A 13259-nucleotide genomic window follows, 5' to 3' on the forward strand; every position below is an offset into this window, starting at 1 on the left:
AGAGTGGATGGTTTAAATAATAGAAATTTATTTTCTCACAGTTCTGGAGGTTGGAAGTCTGAGATCAAGGTGCCAGCAGGGTGAGATTCTGGTTGGCCACCTTCTTGCAATGTCCTCATATGGCCTTTCCTCAGTATGTAACGGAGTGAAGTTTGGGGAGAGAATTTGTCTTCCTCTTCTTATAAGGGCATTAATCCCACCATGAGGCCCCCACTCTCTAATCTAATCTAATCTAATCGAATCCTAATTATCTCCCAAAGGCCTCATCTCAGATACCATCACATTGGGCATGAAAGCTTCAACATATAAATTTAGAGCAACACAAACATTCAGTTCATAACAGAGCTATAGGGTTTGTACTAGTTTTATTCATTTTAAATAAGAATTTTATTTCTCCCACATCAAAAATCCTGGTTCTCAATATTATTAACATAATTAATAATTTGCTATAATAAAATCCGTAAGCTCCTTCTACTTTTCATATACTTTTCCATTCTCCCAAGTTTTTCATAGTTGTAGCAAATCTATATTGTTAGAACACATAGCCACTTCATACTGTATTTACTGTCTTCTACCATCCTTTAGGCTGAAGCTTACTCTCTCTCTAGTAGATTCCTCGGGAGGTATTCATGGGAAGAATATTCCCTGCATTTCTGCATATTCTTAAAAGATTTTGGCCTTTATATTTGAATATCGGTTTCAATTGTTATAAAGTCCTTTACTCACATTTACTTCTCTTAAAAATCTCAACCTACTACTACATTCTCTGCCAGCATAAATAATTTCTGTGAAAACATAATGATGGGTAATCCCAGCACTTTGGGATGCCAAACTGGGAGGACTGCTTGAACCCAGGAGTTTGCGACTGGGCAACATGACAAGAACTCATCTCTACAAAAAAAAAAAAAAAAAAAATTAGCTGGCTGCGTTGGCTCACACCTGTAGTCCTAGCCATTTGGCAGACTGAGGTGGAAGTGCAAGGATTCCTTGAGCCCAAGAGGTGGAGACTGTAGTAAGCCGTGATTGCGCCACTGCACTCCAGCCTTGGCAACAGAACAAGACCCTGTCTCAAAAGTAAATAAATGAAAAAATATATATATAATATAATGATGATAATCACTTTCTTACCTTTATGGGTGTCTTGTCTTTTTGACTGGAAGCTAAGAACATTTTTCCTTTTCTTAAACGTCTAGTGCATTTAGCAGAATATCTTTTGGTGTTAATAGTCTTGTTGGTATTCCCAGATATGAAGTATATCATTTCCAACATAGTTCTAAATCTTTTTTATTGTTATTTCAGAAAAATCTTCTTGATTTATGGTTTTTAGTATTTGTTGTATTCAAATTTTTTCCCCTTCAATTCCTATTGTGTGTGTGTGTGTGTGTGTGTGTGTTGGATTTTATTTACCTATCTTCTATATCTGCCCATTTTGCTTGAATAGTTTTTCATGCTTATAGAATAGGTATTTACCATTGTGTTTATTACACCCTATCTCTTATTTTTTCTTTCTTTTTTTTTTTATTATACTTTAATTTCTAGGGTACATGTGCATAACGTGCAGGTTTGTTACATATGTATACTTGTGCCATGTTGCTGTGCTGCACCCATCAACTCGTCATTTACATCAGGTATAACTCCCAATGCAATCCCTCCCCCCTCCCCCCTCCCCATAATAGGCCCCGGTGTGTGATGTCCCCCTTCCCGAGTCCAAGTGATCTCATTGTTCAGTTCCCACCTATGAGTGAGAACATGCGGTGTTTGGTTTTCTGTTCTTGTGATAGTTTGCTAAGAATGATGGTTTCCAGCTGCATCCATGTCCCTACAAAGGACACAAACTCATCCTTTTTTATGGCTGCATAGTATTCCATGGTGTATATGTGCCACATTTTCTTAATCCAGTCTGTCACTGATGGACATTTGGGTTGATTCCAAGTCTTTGCTATTGTGAATAGTGCCGCAATGAACATACGTGTGCATGTGTCTTTATAGCAGCATGATTTATAATCCTTTGGGTATATCCCCAGTAATGGGATGGCTGGCTCATATGGTACATCTAGTTCCAGATCCTTGAGGAATCGCCATACTGTTTTCCATAATGGTTGAACTAGTTTACAATCCCACCAACAGTGTAAAAGTGTTCCTATTTCTCCACATCCTCTCCAGCACCTGTTGTTTCCTGACTTTTTAATGATTGCCATTCTAACTGGTATGAGATGGTATCTCATTGTGGTTTTGATTTGCATTTCTCTGATGGCCAGTGATGATGAGCATTTTTTCATGTGTCTGTTGGCTGTATGAATGTCTTCTTTTGAGAACTGTCTGTTCATATCCTTTGCTCACTTTTTGATGGGGTTGTTTGTTGTTTTCTTGTAAATTTGTTTGAGTTCTTTGTAGGTTCTGGATATTAGCCCTTTGTCACATGAGTAGATTGCAAAAATTTTCTCCCATGCTGTAGGTTGCCTGTTCACTCTGATGGTAGTTTCTTTTGCTGTGCAGAAGCTTTTTAGTTTAATTAGATCCCATTTGTCAATTTTGGCTTTTGCTTCTGTTGCTTTTGGTGTTTTAGACATGAAGTCTTTGCCCATGCCTATGTCCTGAATAGTACTACCTAGGTTTTCCTCTAGGGTTTTTATGGTATTAGGTCTAACATTTAAGTCTCTAATCCATCTTGAATTAATTTTCGTATAAGGAGTAAGGAAAGGATCCAGTTTCAGCTTTCTACTTATGGCTAGCCAATTTTCCCAGCACCATTCATTAAATAGGGAATCCTTTCCCCATTTCTTGTTTCTCTCAGGTTTGTCAAAGATCAAATGGCTGTAGATATGTGGTATTATTTCTGAGAACTCTGTTCTGTTCCATTGGTCTATATCTCTGTTTTGGTACCAGTACCATGCTGTGTTGGTTACTGTAGCCTTGTAGTATAGTTTGAAGTCAGGTAGTGTGATGCCTCCAGCGTTGTTCTTTTGACTTAGGATTGTCTTGGAGATGCGGGCTCTTTTTTGGTTCCATATGAACTTTAAAGCAGTTTTTTCCAATTCTGTGAAGAAACTCATTGGTAGCTTGATGGGGATGGCATTGAATCTATAAATAACCTTGAGCAGTATGGCCATTTTCACGATATTGATTCTTCCTATCCATGAGCATGGTATGTTCTTCCATTTGTTTGTGTCCTCTTTTATTTCACTGAGCAATGGTTTGTAGTTCTCCTTGAAGAGGTCCTTTACATCCCTTGTAAGTTGGATTCCTAGGTATTTTATTCTCTTTGAAGCAATTGTGAATGGAAGTTCATTCATGATTTGGCTCTCTGTTTGTCTGTTACTGGTGTATAAGAATGCTTGTGATTTTTGCACATTAATTTTGTATCCTGAGACTTTGCTGAAGTTGCTTATCAGCTTAAGGAGATTTTGGGCTGAGACAATGGGGTTTTCTAAATATACAATCATGTCATCTGCAAACAGGGACAATTTGACTTCTTCTTTTCCTAACTGAATACCCTTGATTTCTTTCTCTTGCCTGATTGCCCTAGCCAGAACTTCCAACACTATGTTGAATAGGAGTGGTGAGAGAGGGCATCCCTGTCTTGTGCCAGTTTTCAAAGGGAATTTTTCCAGTTTTTGCCCATTCAGTATGATATTGGCTGTGGGTTTGTCATAAATAGCTCTTATTATTTTGAGGTACGTTCCATCAATACCGAATTTATTGAGCGTTTTTAGCATGAAGGGCTGTTGAATTTTGTCAAAAGCCTTTTCTTCATCTATTGAGATAATCATGTGATTCTTGTCTTTGGTTCTGTTTATATGCTGGATTATGTTTATTGATTTGCGAATGTTGAACCAGCCTTGCATCCCAGGGATGAAGCCCACTTGATCATGGTGGATAAGCTTTTTGATGTGCTGCTGAATCCGGTTTGCCAGTATTTTATTGAGGATTTTTGCATCGATGTTCATCAGGGATATTGGTCTACAATTCTCTTTTTTTGTTGTGTCTCTGCCAGGCTTTGGTATCAGGATGATGTTGGCCTCATAAAATGAGTTAGGGAGGATTCTCTCTTTTTCTATTGATTGGAATAGTTTCAGAAGGAATGGTACCAGCTCCTCCTTGTACCTCTGGTAGAATTCAGCTGTGAATCCATCTGGTCCTGGACTTTTTTTGGTTGGTAGGCTATTAATTATTGCCTCAATTTCAGAGCCTGCTATTGGTCTATTCAGGGATTCAACTTCTTCCTGGTTTACTCTTGGGAGAGTGTAAGTGTCCAGGAAATTATCCATTTCTTCTAGATTTTCTAGTTTATTTGCATAGAGGTGTTTATAGTATTCTCTGATGGTAGTTTGTATTTCTGTAGGGTCGGTGGTGATATTCCCTTTATCATTTTTTATTGCATCTATTTGATTCTTCTCTCTTTTCTTCTTTATTAGTCTTGCTAGCGGTCTGTCACTTTTGTTGATCTTTTCAAAAAACCAACTCCTGGATTCATTGATTTTTTGGAGGGTTTTTTGTGTCTCTATCTCCTTCAGTTCTGCTCTGATCTTAGTTATTTCTTGCCTACTGCTAGCTTTCGAATGTGTTTGCTCTTGCTTCTCTAGTTCTTTTAATTGTGATGTTAGAGTGTCAATTTTAGATCTTTCCTGCTTTCTCTTGTGGGCATTTAGTGCTATACATTTCCCTCTACACACTGCTTTAAATGTGTCCCAGAGATTCTGGTATGTTGTATCTTTGTTCTCATTGGTTTCAAAGAACATCTTTATTTCTGCCTTCATTTCATTATGTACCCAGTAGTCATTCAGGAGCAGGTTGTTCAGTTTCCATGTAGTTGAGCGGTTTTGAGTGAGTTTCTTAGTCCTGAGTTCTAGTTTGATTGCACTGTGGTCTGAGAGACAGTTTGTTATAATTTCTGTTCTTGTACATTTGCTGAGGAGTGCTTTACTTCCAATTATGTGGTCAATTTTGGAATAAGTGCGATGTGGTGCTGAGAAGAATGTATATTCTGTTGATTTGGGGTGGAGAGTTCTATAGATGTCTATCAGGTCTGCTTGCTGCAGAGATGAGTTCAATTCCTGGATGTCCTTGTTAACTTTCTGTCTCGTTGATCTGTCTAATGTTGACAGTGGAGTGTTGAAGTCTCCCATTATTATTGTATGGGAGTCTAAGTCTCTTTGTAAGTCTCTAAGGACTTGCTTTATGAATCTGGGTGCTCCTGTATTGGGTGCATATATATTTAGGATAGTTAGTTCTTCCTGTTGAATTGATCCCTTTACAATTATGTAATGACCTTCTTTGTCTCTTTTGATCTTTGATGGTTTAAAGTCTATTTTATCAGAGACTAGTATTGCAACCCCTGCTTTCTTTCGTTCTCCATTTGCTTGGTAAATCTTCCTCCATCCCTTTATTTTGAGCCTATGTATGTCTCTGCGTGTGACATGGGTCTCCTGAATACAGCAGACTGATGGGTCTTGACTCTTTATCCTGTTTGCCAGTCTATGTCTTTTAATTGGAGCATTTAGTCCATTTACGTTTAAGGTTAATATTGTTATGTGTGAACTTGATCCTGCCATTATGATATTAACTGGTTATTTTGCTCGTTAGTTGATGCAGTTTCTTCCTAGCCTCGATGGTCTTTACATTTTGGCATGTTTTTGCAATGGCTGGTACCGGTTGTTCCTTTCCATGTTGAATGCTTCCTTTAGGGTCTCTTGTAAAGCAGGCCTAGTGGTGACAAAATCTCTAAGCATTTGCTTATCTGTAAAGGATTTTATTTCTCCTTCACTTATGAAACTTAGTTTGGCTGGATATGAAATTCTGGGTTTAAAATTCTTTTCTTTAAGAATGTTGAATATTGGCCCCCACTCTCTTCTGGCTTGGAGAGTTTCTGCCAAGAGATCTGCTGTTAGTCTGATGGGCTTCCCTTTGTGGGTAACCCGACCTTTCTCTCTGGCTGCCCTTAAGATTTTTTCCTTCATTTCAACTTTGGTGAATCTGGCAATTATGTGTCTTGGAGTTGCTCTTCTCCAGGAGTATCTTTGTGGCGTTCTCTGTATTTCCTGGATTTGAATGTTGGCCTGCCCTACTAGGTTGGGGAAGTTCTCCTGGATGATATCCTGAAGAGTGTTTTCCAACTTGGTTCCATTTTCCCCCTCAATTTCAGGCACCCCAATCAGACGTAGATTTGGTCTTTTTACATAATCCCATACTTCTTGCAGGCTTTGTTCATTTCTTTTTCTTCTTTTTTCTTTTGGTTTCTCTTCTTGCTTCATTTCATTCATTTGATCCTCAATCGCTGATACTCTTTCTTCCAGTTGATCGAGTCGGTTACTGAAGCTTGTGCATTTGTCACGTATTTCTCGTGTCATGGTTTTCATCTCTTTCATTTCGTTTATGACCTTCTCTGCATTAATTACTCTAGCCATCAATTCTTCCACTTTTTTTTCAAGATTTTTAGTTTCTTTGCACTGGGTACGTAATTCCTCCTTTAGCTCTGAGAAGTTTGATGGACTGAAGCCTTCTTCTCTCATCTCGTCAAAGTCATTCTCCGTCAAGCTTTGATCTGTTGCTGGCGATGAGCTGCACTCCTTTGCAGGGGGAGATGCGCTCTTATTTTTTGAATTTCCAGCTTTTCTGCCCTGCTTTTTCCCCATCTTTGTGGTTTTATCTGCCTCTGGTCTTTGATGATGGTGACGTACTGATGGGGTTTTGGTGTAGGTGTCCTTCCTCTTTGTTAGTTTTCCTTCTAACAGTCAGGACCCTCAGCTGTAGGTCTGTTGGAGATTGCTTGAGGTCCACTCCAGACCCTGTTTGCCTGGGTGTCAGCAGCAGAGGCTGCAGAAGATAGAATATTGCTGAACAGCGAGTGTACCTGTCTGATTCTTGCTTTGGAGGCTTCCTCTCAGGGGTGGACTCCACCCTGTGAGGTGTGGGGTGTCAGACTGCCCCTAGTGGGGGATGTCTCCCAGTTAGGCTACTCAGGGGTCAGGGACCCACTTGAGCAGGGAGTCTGTCCCTTCTCAGATCTCAACATCCATGTTGGGAGATCCACTGCTCTCTTCAAAGCTGTCAGACAGAGTCGTTTGTGTCTGCAGAGGTTTCTGCTGCTTTTGTTGTTATCTGTGCCCTGTCCCCAGAGCTGGAGTCTACAGAGACAGGCAGGTTTCCTTGAGCTGCTGTGAGCTCCACCCAGTTCAAGCTTCCCAGCAGCTTTGTTTACCTACTTAAGCCTCAGCAATGGCGGGCGCCCCTCCCCCAGCCTCGCTGCTGCCTTGGGGGTAGATCACAGACTGCTGTGCTAGCAATGAGGGAGGCTCCGTGGGTGTGGGACCCTCCCGGCCAGGTGTGGGATATTATCTCCAGGTGTGCCTGTTTGCTTAAAGCACAGTATTGGGGTGGGAGTTACCCGATTTTCCAGGTGTTGTGTGTCTCTGTTCCCCTGGCTAGGAAAAGGGATTCCCTTTCCCCTTGAGCTTCCCAGGTGAGGCAATGCCTCACCCTGCTTCAGCTCTCGCTGGTTGGGCTGCAGCAGCTGACCAGCACCGATTGTCTGGCACTCCCTAGTGAGATGAACCCAGTACCTCAGTTGAAAATGCAGAAATCACCGGTCTTCTGTGTTGCTCGCGCTGGGAGTTGGAGACTGGAGCCGTTCCTATTTGGCCATCTTGCTCCGCCCCCCTCTACACCCTATCTCTTAAGGTATTGTGTTTATTCATTCATATATTCTGTCTATCTTAGCTTTTTTTTCTGAAATAATTTTTCTCTTATTTCTAATTCTTTCCTGAGTTCTATTAGATCTCTGAAATATTTTGTCTCTTCAGTTGCCTTATTTCTGCATTTTCCTGATTCAGACTTATTTAATTTATCATAATGTCTGTAATTTTCTTAGTTTCCATAGGAAATTAAGAAACTGTTTCAAAATACAGTGACGCAAGTATACAGATGTCTGACTGACATGTCTTCCTGCTGTGCTTTTTTTATTTGTAGGGACACTGTTTCTCTTTCTCTCTCTGTGTGCTTTTTATGTAATACTTTTGTTTTGAATTATAATGTAATTTTTAAATTTTAATTTAATTTTAATTAATTAATTGGGTTTCAAGAGTTCTTGGCTAGAAGTCACATGGATTTTCCTTTGTAAATCTGACTTTGGCAGATTTGTTATTCCAGAGGAAAACAGAAAGATGTTTCCTGGCCTAGCTGCCTGAACAGGTTTGTTACCACCTCTGAGACTCAGTAAGTGTCTACTTTTCTCTTTTTGTAAGACTTCAGCTAATACGTTAACAAAACAGTTAAGTATTTATATTGTATAAAAGCGCTCTTTCACTCTGCAGTATATCATTTTGAGCTCTGACAAAGAGAATGTTTCCTAATTCTCTCTCTCAAGGTAGTGTTGAAATTGGCTATTAAAAGGAATACGTTTATAAATACCATAGTGAAATGGGTAATTTTGAGTGTAAAGAATAACCAAAGTAGAATGCAGTTACAATTTGGAAATAGAACAAGAGCAAATCTGGCTGCAGTTATAATTACTTGTTAGACACTTTCTCCCAAGCCAGTTGCTGGTTGTATAAAAGGGAATCTAGAGCTTGACGTGGAGAAGAGGAAAGAGCAATGGCACTTTGGTCCTGCTTTAGCAACTGTCGTATGCTCTGCTGCATTTGAGTGTGGGCAAATTCTCTGGGCCCCATGCAACTTGAACTAGCCACTCTTGCCATGTATTTTTTGGTCTTTTTCTTTTTTCTACTTTGGCTACTTTCATAATCCTTGAAACTGAAGTTGTAGATGGGTAGGGAAGTGTTTGTACATTCCGTCATTCATCAAATAGGTATTACATGCCTTCCATGTGCCAGACACTATGTAGGTGTGGTAGGCTTGTTAGGGAGCAGAGATGTGGGAGGTTATTTGAGGTCTCTTCTCCCTTCACAGTTTAAGCCCAGAGGGATGATGACTAAAAAGTTTAATGAGATATTGGAAATGACTCAGACCTAGCCATTTCTATGATGATCTGATCATTCACTGCGAGAACAGAGAGACAAGAATAGTGTTAATGTTATGTCTACAGCATATTAAAGCTTTCCTAAGGCATTATACATGGAGGGGGGTCCCATCCCACCTTGAGCCCAAGTTGCACCACTGAGATTCATGCAAACATAGGACAATTTAATGAGCGTATATAGTGGGTGGTCTGGAGATGTCTGTATATGTTGATGATCGCGGGAAAAGGTTGACTGCCAAAAAAAAAAAGAATGGGATAAAATTGGGGATGCAGAGGATAGGAAGGTGTCTATTGTGAACATTTGATTTCTGGCACAATGTCATGGACTCATTTCTGAGACTTATGGAAAGAGGGACTTTAAGCAAGATCTTGACCTTGAGAAAACAAAGAGGGTTTCTTTAGCAAGACACAGGTATCTAGATTGTGACAGTGGTAGGGAGAAGAATATTTCCCCCACCTCTGCCCAAATATGGCACCCTGAGTTTAGTAATATCGAGAGCATGAGGGGACAACAGTCTTGGCACAATCATTGGAAGTCTTCTACGTGTTTCCCACAATAGTTTCAAGGTAAGGGCAGCCTTCAATAAATGCAGAGGCAGTGAACCTCAGTGTATGAACAGGAGCGGGAAGAATGAGTCAGAATCCAAGTAGCGAATGCAACCGAAGGAATGGCTGTGACATATGTGACACAGTCTCTGAACATTAGCAGATATCAACAGGCAAAACTTCACGGGGGATAAGGTTCTTTTAAAAATACAAGTCATTAGTATTAACATGAAATTAAACTGGTAAGACCTGGAGAAATTTGGATCACACATACTTGCAAAGAGTACTTGAAGTGAGGATAGAAATATTTAATGTGTTCTAATTTGATCACTTATCAGTTTTGTTATTCTAACTTTTTGGTGCATTAGAAGGTTCTGAACACTCAAAGACCCCCAGTATTTCCCCATCCCCACCTTCTTATTACCGTCTCAGAACCAAATAATAGCTAATGTCAGACCTATGAGCAAACGTACCCGGGATCAGCCAAACCCAGCCCAGATTACCAGAGCCTACCAACCTACCTATAACCTGGTGCTATCTTCACTTTTGGGAGCATTTGAAAATTAAGGTTTTATTTACCTTTAAGGAAAGGTAAACTAGTTTTTTGGTAGTTAATCCTTTGGGTCTAATTATAATGTGCCATCAAGACCTATTAAGAAAGCAAAGAGGATAATTGACTCAAAGATAGGAATAAAAAGAGTAAGAAGCTATAACAGAAAAAAACAGACAGAAAACTGTGGGTAGGAGGAGGAAAAATCAGTAAGGAAGACATTCGCCCCAACGTCTGGAAAACTATCCTAGAACATTTGTCCAAGAAGCAGGGGTGAGGTGGGGAGACAGTGATTACTGCCTAGCAACGGTCAGGTTAGTGAACCCAAGCAGACAATTTTGAGTGGTTTGCCAGTAAAAACTTAAAAAAACAAAGCTAAACACCACCTCCCCTCCAAAAAGACGTAGTGGCTTAAAACATTAACCATTTTTTTTTTTTTCTCACCAGATTATAGGTAGGTGGGGCTCTGGTGATCTGGGCTGGGCTTGGCTGATCCCAGCTGGGTTTTCTCATAGGTCTGACATTAGCTATTAGGTTGGTTCGTTTATTGTTGTTCTAGGAGAGCCTTGGCTGGGATGATTCCTCCAAGTGTCTCTCACTTCCCTCCAGTAGGTATCCCTGGCATGTTCCCATGGCAGAGACAGGGAAAAGGAAATGTGCAAGTACTTTAAAAAAGTATCTGTTTGAGTCAAGTTTGTATTCCCATTGGCCAAAGCATGTCACATGGTCAAGCCGAGCGTTACTGTGGGATGGTACTATCAACGGCATGTGTACAGGCAGGTAGCATTATTTAAATATCCAGGTGCCATTTGGAAAGTTGGCCCCTCACTGTTTACACAATGGAGAAACTGCATGCAAAACCTGTGCCAGGTGCTCCTGCCACTCCTAAAATAGACAGAGGAGGAAGCTGGGCTTCATTAGCACCTGTATCTCACATTTGTCCTCAGCCTATGATGTTGAAAGGTTTTGGTTACAATATTTTGGTTAAAGTTGTTCAGTAAAAAGTTAAACTACAGTGGTAAGAATTTAATCTTTTAATTACATTTTTGAAAATAACATTTACTCTCATAATTTTTAATGGTGGTAAAATCTCAGTTTCATTAATTTCTGGTTTTGAAGCAAAACTGCCTACTTAGATCTTTGTCTTGTTCTTTCCATTCAGAATAGAAGCTTAATACTGAGTATCATCTTGAGCTAGCTTTATTTGAATGTAATATTAATATTTCTAATGCTGTAAAAATGTGTGCAACTAATGTATGTTATCCATTTATTTTATCCAGAAAACTTTTTATAAAAAGATAGCATAAAAAATATGCTTTAAAATAGTCACAAAACATAGAAATTAAAAGCTACAGCTACAACTGACAATGTGGACAGATGTTCACATAATATACACAAAAAATTTAGTAAAAAATTAAATTCCAGAACATTATATACAATATTATGTACTTTTCATATAACTAAAAAAAATATGAACAATATTTTTAGAAATGCTAATAAAATAAACTGTATTTTTAGAAAAAGATTGGAATAATATGCAAAGGATTCAGGGTAATAATTAACTGGAGTGGGAGTGGAAGGAGGAAAGAGTGGGGGAGAATCACATCGGGAGATACAATTTCTTGTTAATTTTCTAGGTCTCATGATAAGTGTAGGGATACATGGGCCTATTTTATTTATATATATATATATATATATATATATATATATAAACACACACACAAAGAAGCCATACATAGACCAAAGAGGCCATACATAGACCAATAGTGGCAGTATGCTATGAACAAAAGATTATGAACTCAATCCCATACACCTTAGTTTATTTTTAAATGCAGCATTACTTAAAAGAATGTTTAAATGGTCAAGCCAAATGACTTGATTTTGAGAATACATAGTATATTTTATACATACCTCTTTAAAAAACAGCCTCTTTTTTCCTTCATGCCTTTGAAGAAATGTCATCAGTATATATGAAATACTTTATATTAAATGGCTTTAAAACTACTGATCTCTAACAACAACAAGTACCAAACTATTAATACCAGTGATTGCAAACCTTAATTTAATAAACTACCAGTCAAATGTGAATTTTATAAACATGGTTTATTTCCATATTAGCTATTCCGTGACAATATTAAACACAAATTTTGTTTTCAATGCCCTGTCTCTTGGCTGTCATGAATAATGAAATTAGATAGATGTAGCAAGTTCATATTTCCTAAATTTCAGAATAACGAGGGTAAAGACTCTTCACTTGAAATTTCTATTTGAAACAATAAAGAAAAAGAACATAAAATGCTTAGAAATGATTACAAGCAATGTCAGCAAGACAAATGAGAAGCTAGGAAGTGAAACTACACTGACTATTCATTGATTAAATTAAGTGAGTTTATCTGAGGCAGGGGAAAAGCTGTCATGAAATACCTCACCGTTGCAATCTTAATAAATGAGAGATTAGATGAAGCCTGTGAGAGAGCAGAAAAAAACCTGTGCACTCACCCTGGGAGTGATGGCAGATGCTTCCCTTCAAAGATGATTACAACTGGGACGATTAGCCACAGTAAGGTCCTATGGAGAATTCTCTCATTTAAGCAGTTGCTTTAAAAGAACTTACTTAGAGAAGCACAGCTGTCCCTGCATGATACTAAAATTAAGCTGAATGAATTCCTCAAAGAATTGACTATAAGGAAGACTCCAGTGAACAGGCAGCCTGGGAACTCAAACATTAAGGATTAGACAACAGAGATGTCTTTTTAAAGGACAGTTACCCAGTGGTTCATAGAGTTCATCAGATATATTAAGGGCAATTATGGGAACAGTAGAACAAGATAGCTAAGAGCTCAGCATCTGAAGATTGCTTTTATTTTTGAACATTCACTCTTTGTTAGGAAAGAATACAAATGTGTTGGGTTCTGGTTTGCTCCAAAGATTCTTTCTTTTGCAATGCTACCCTTGTTTTCCATGCTACCCTTTGTTACTGCTCTCAAATATGTTCGCATACTCTATTACACACACACACACACACACACACACACTATCTTCACATAGGAAGTTTGTCTACTCTCAAAAGATTGTAAAGGCTTAGAGTTTAATGTCACTCTAGATTTTTTTTTTTTTTTTTTTTTTTTTTTTTTTTTTTAGTATCAGTTCTCTTCCTGAATCTGTGCAAGCTTTCTAAGTGAAGGTGAG

This window comes from Macaca mulatta, chromosome 5 (genome assembly GCF_049350105.2).
Source record: "Macaca mulatta isolate MMU2019108-1 chromosome 5, T2T-MMU8v2.0, whole genome shotgun sequence".
Taxonomy (NCBI): Eukaryota; Metazoa; Chordata; class Mammalia; order Primates; family Cercopithecidae; genus Macaca; species Macaca mulatta.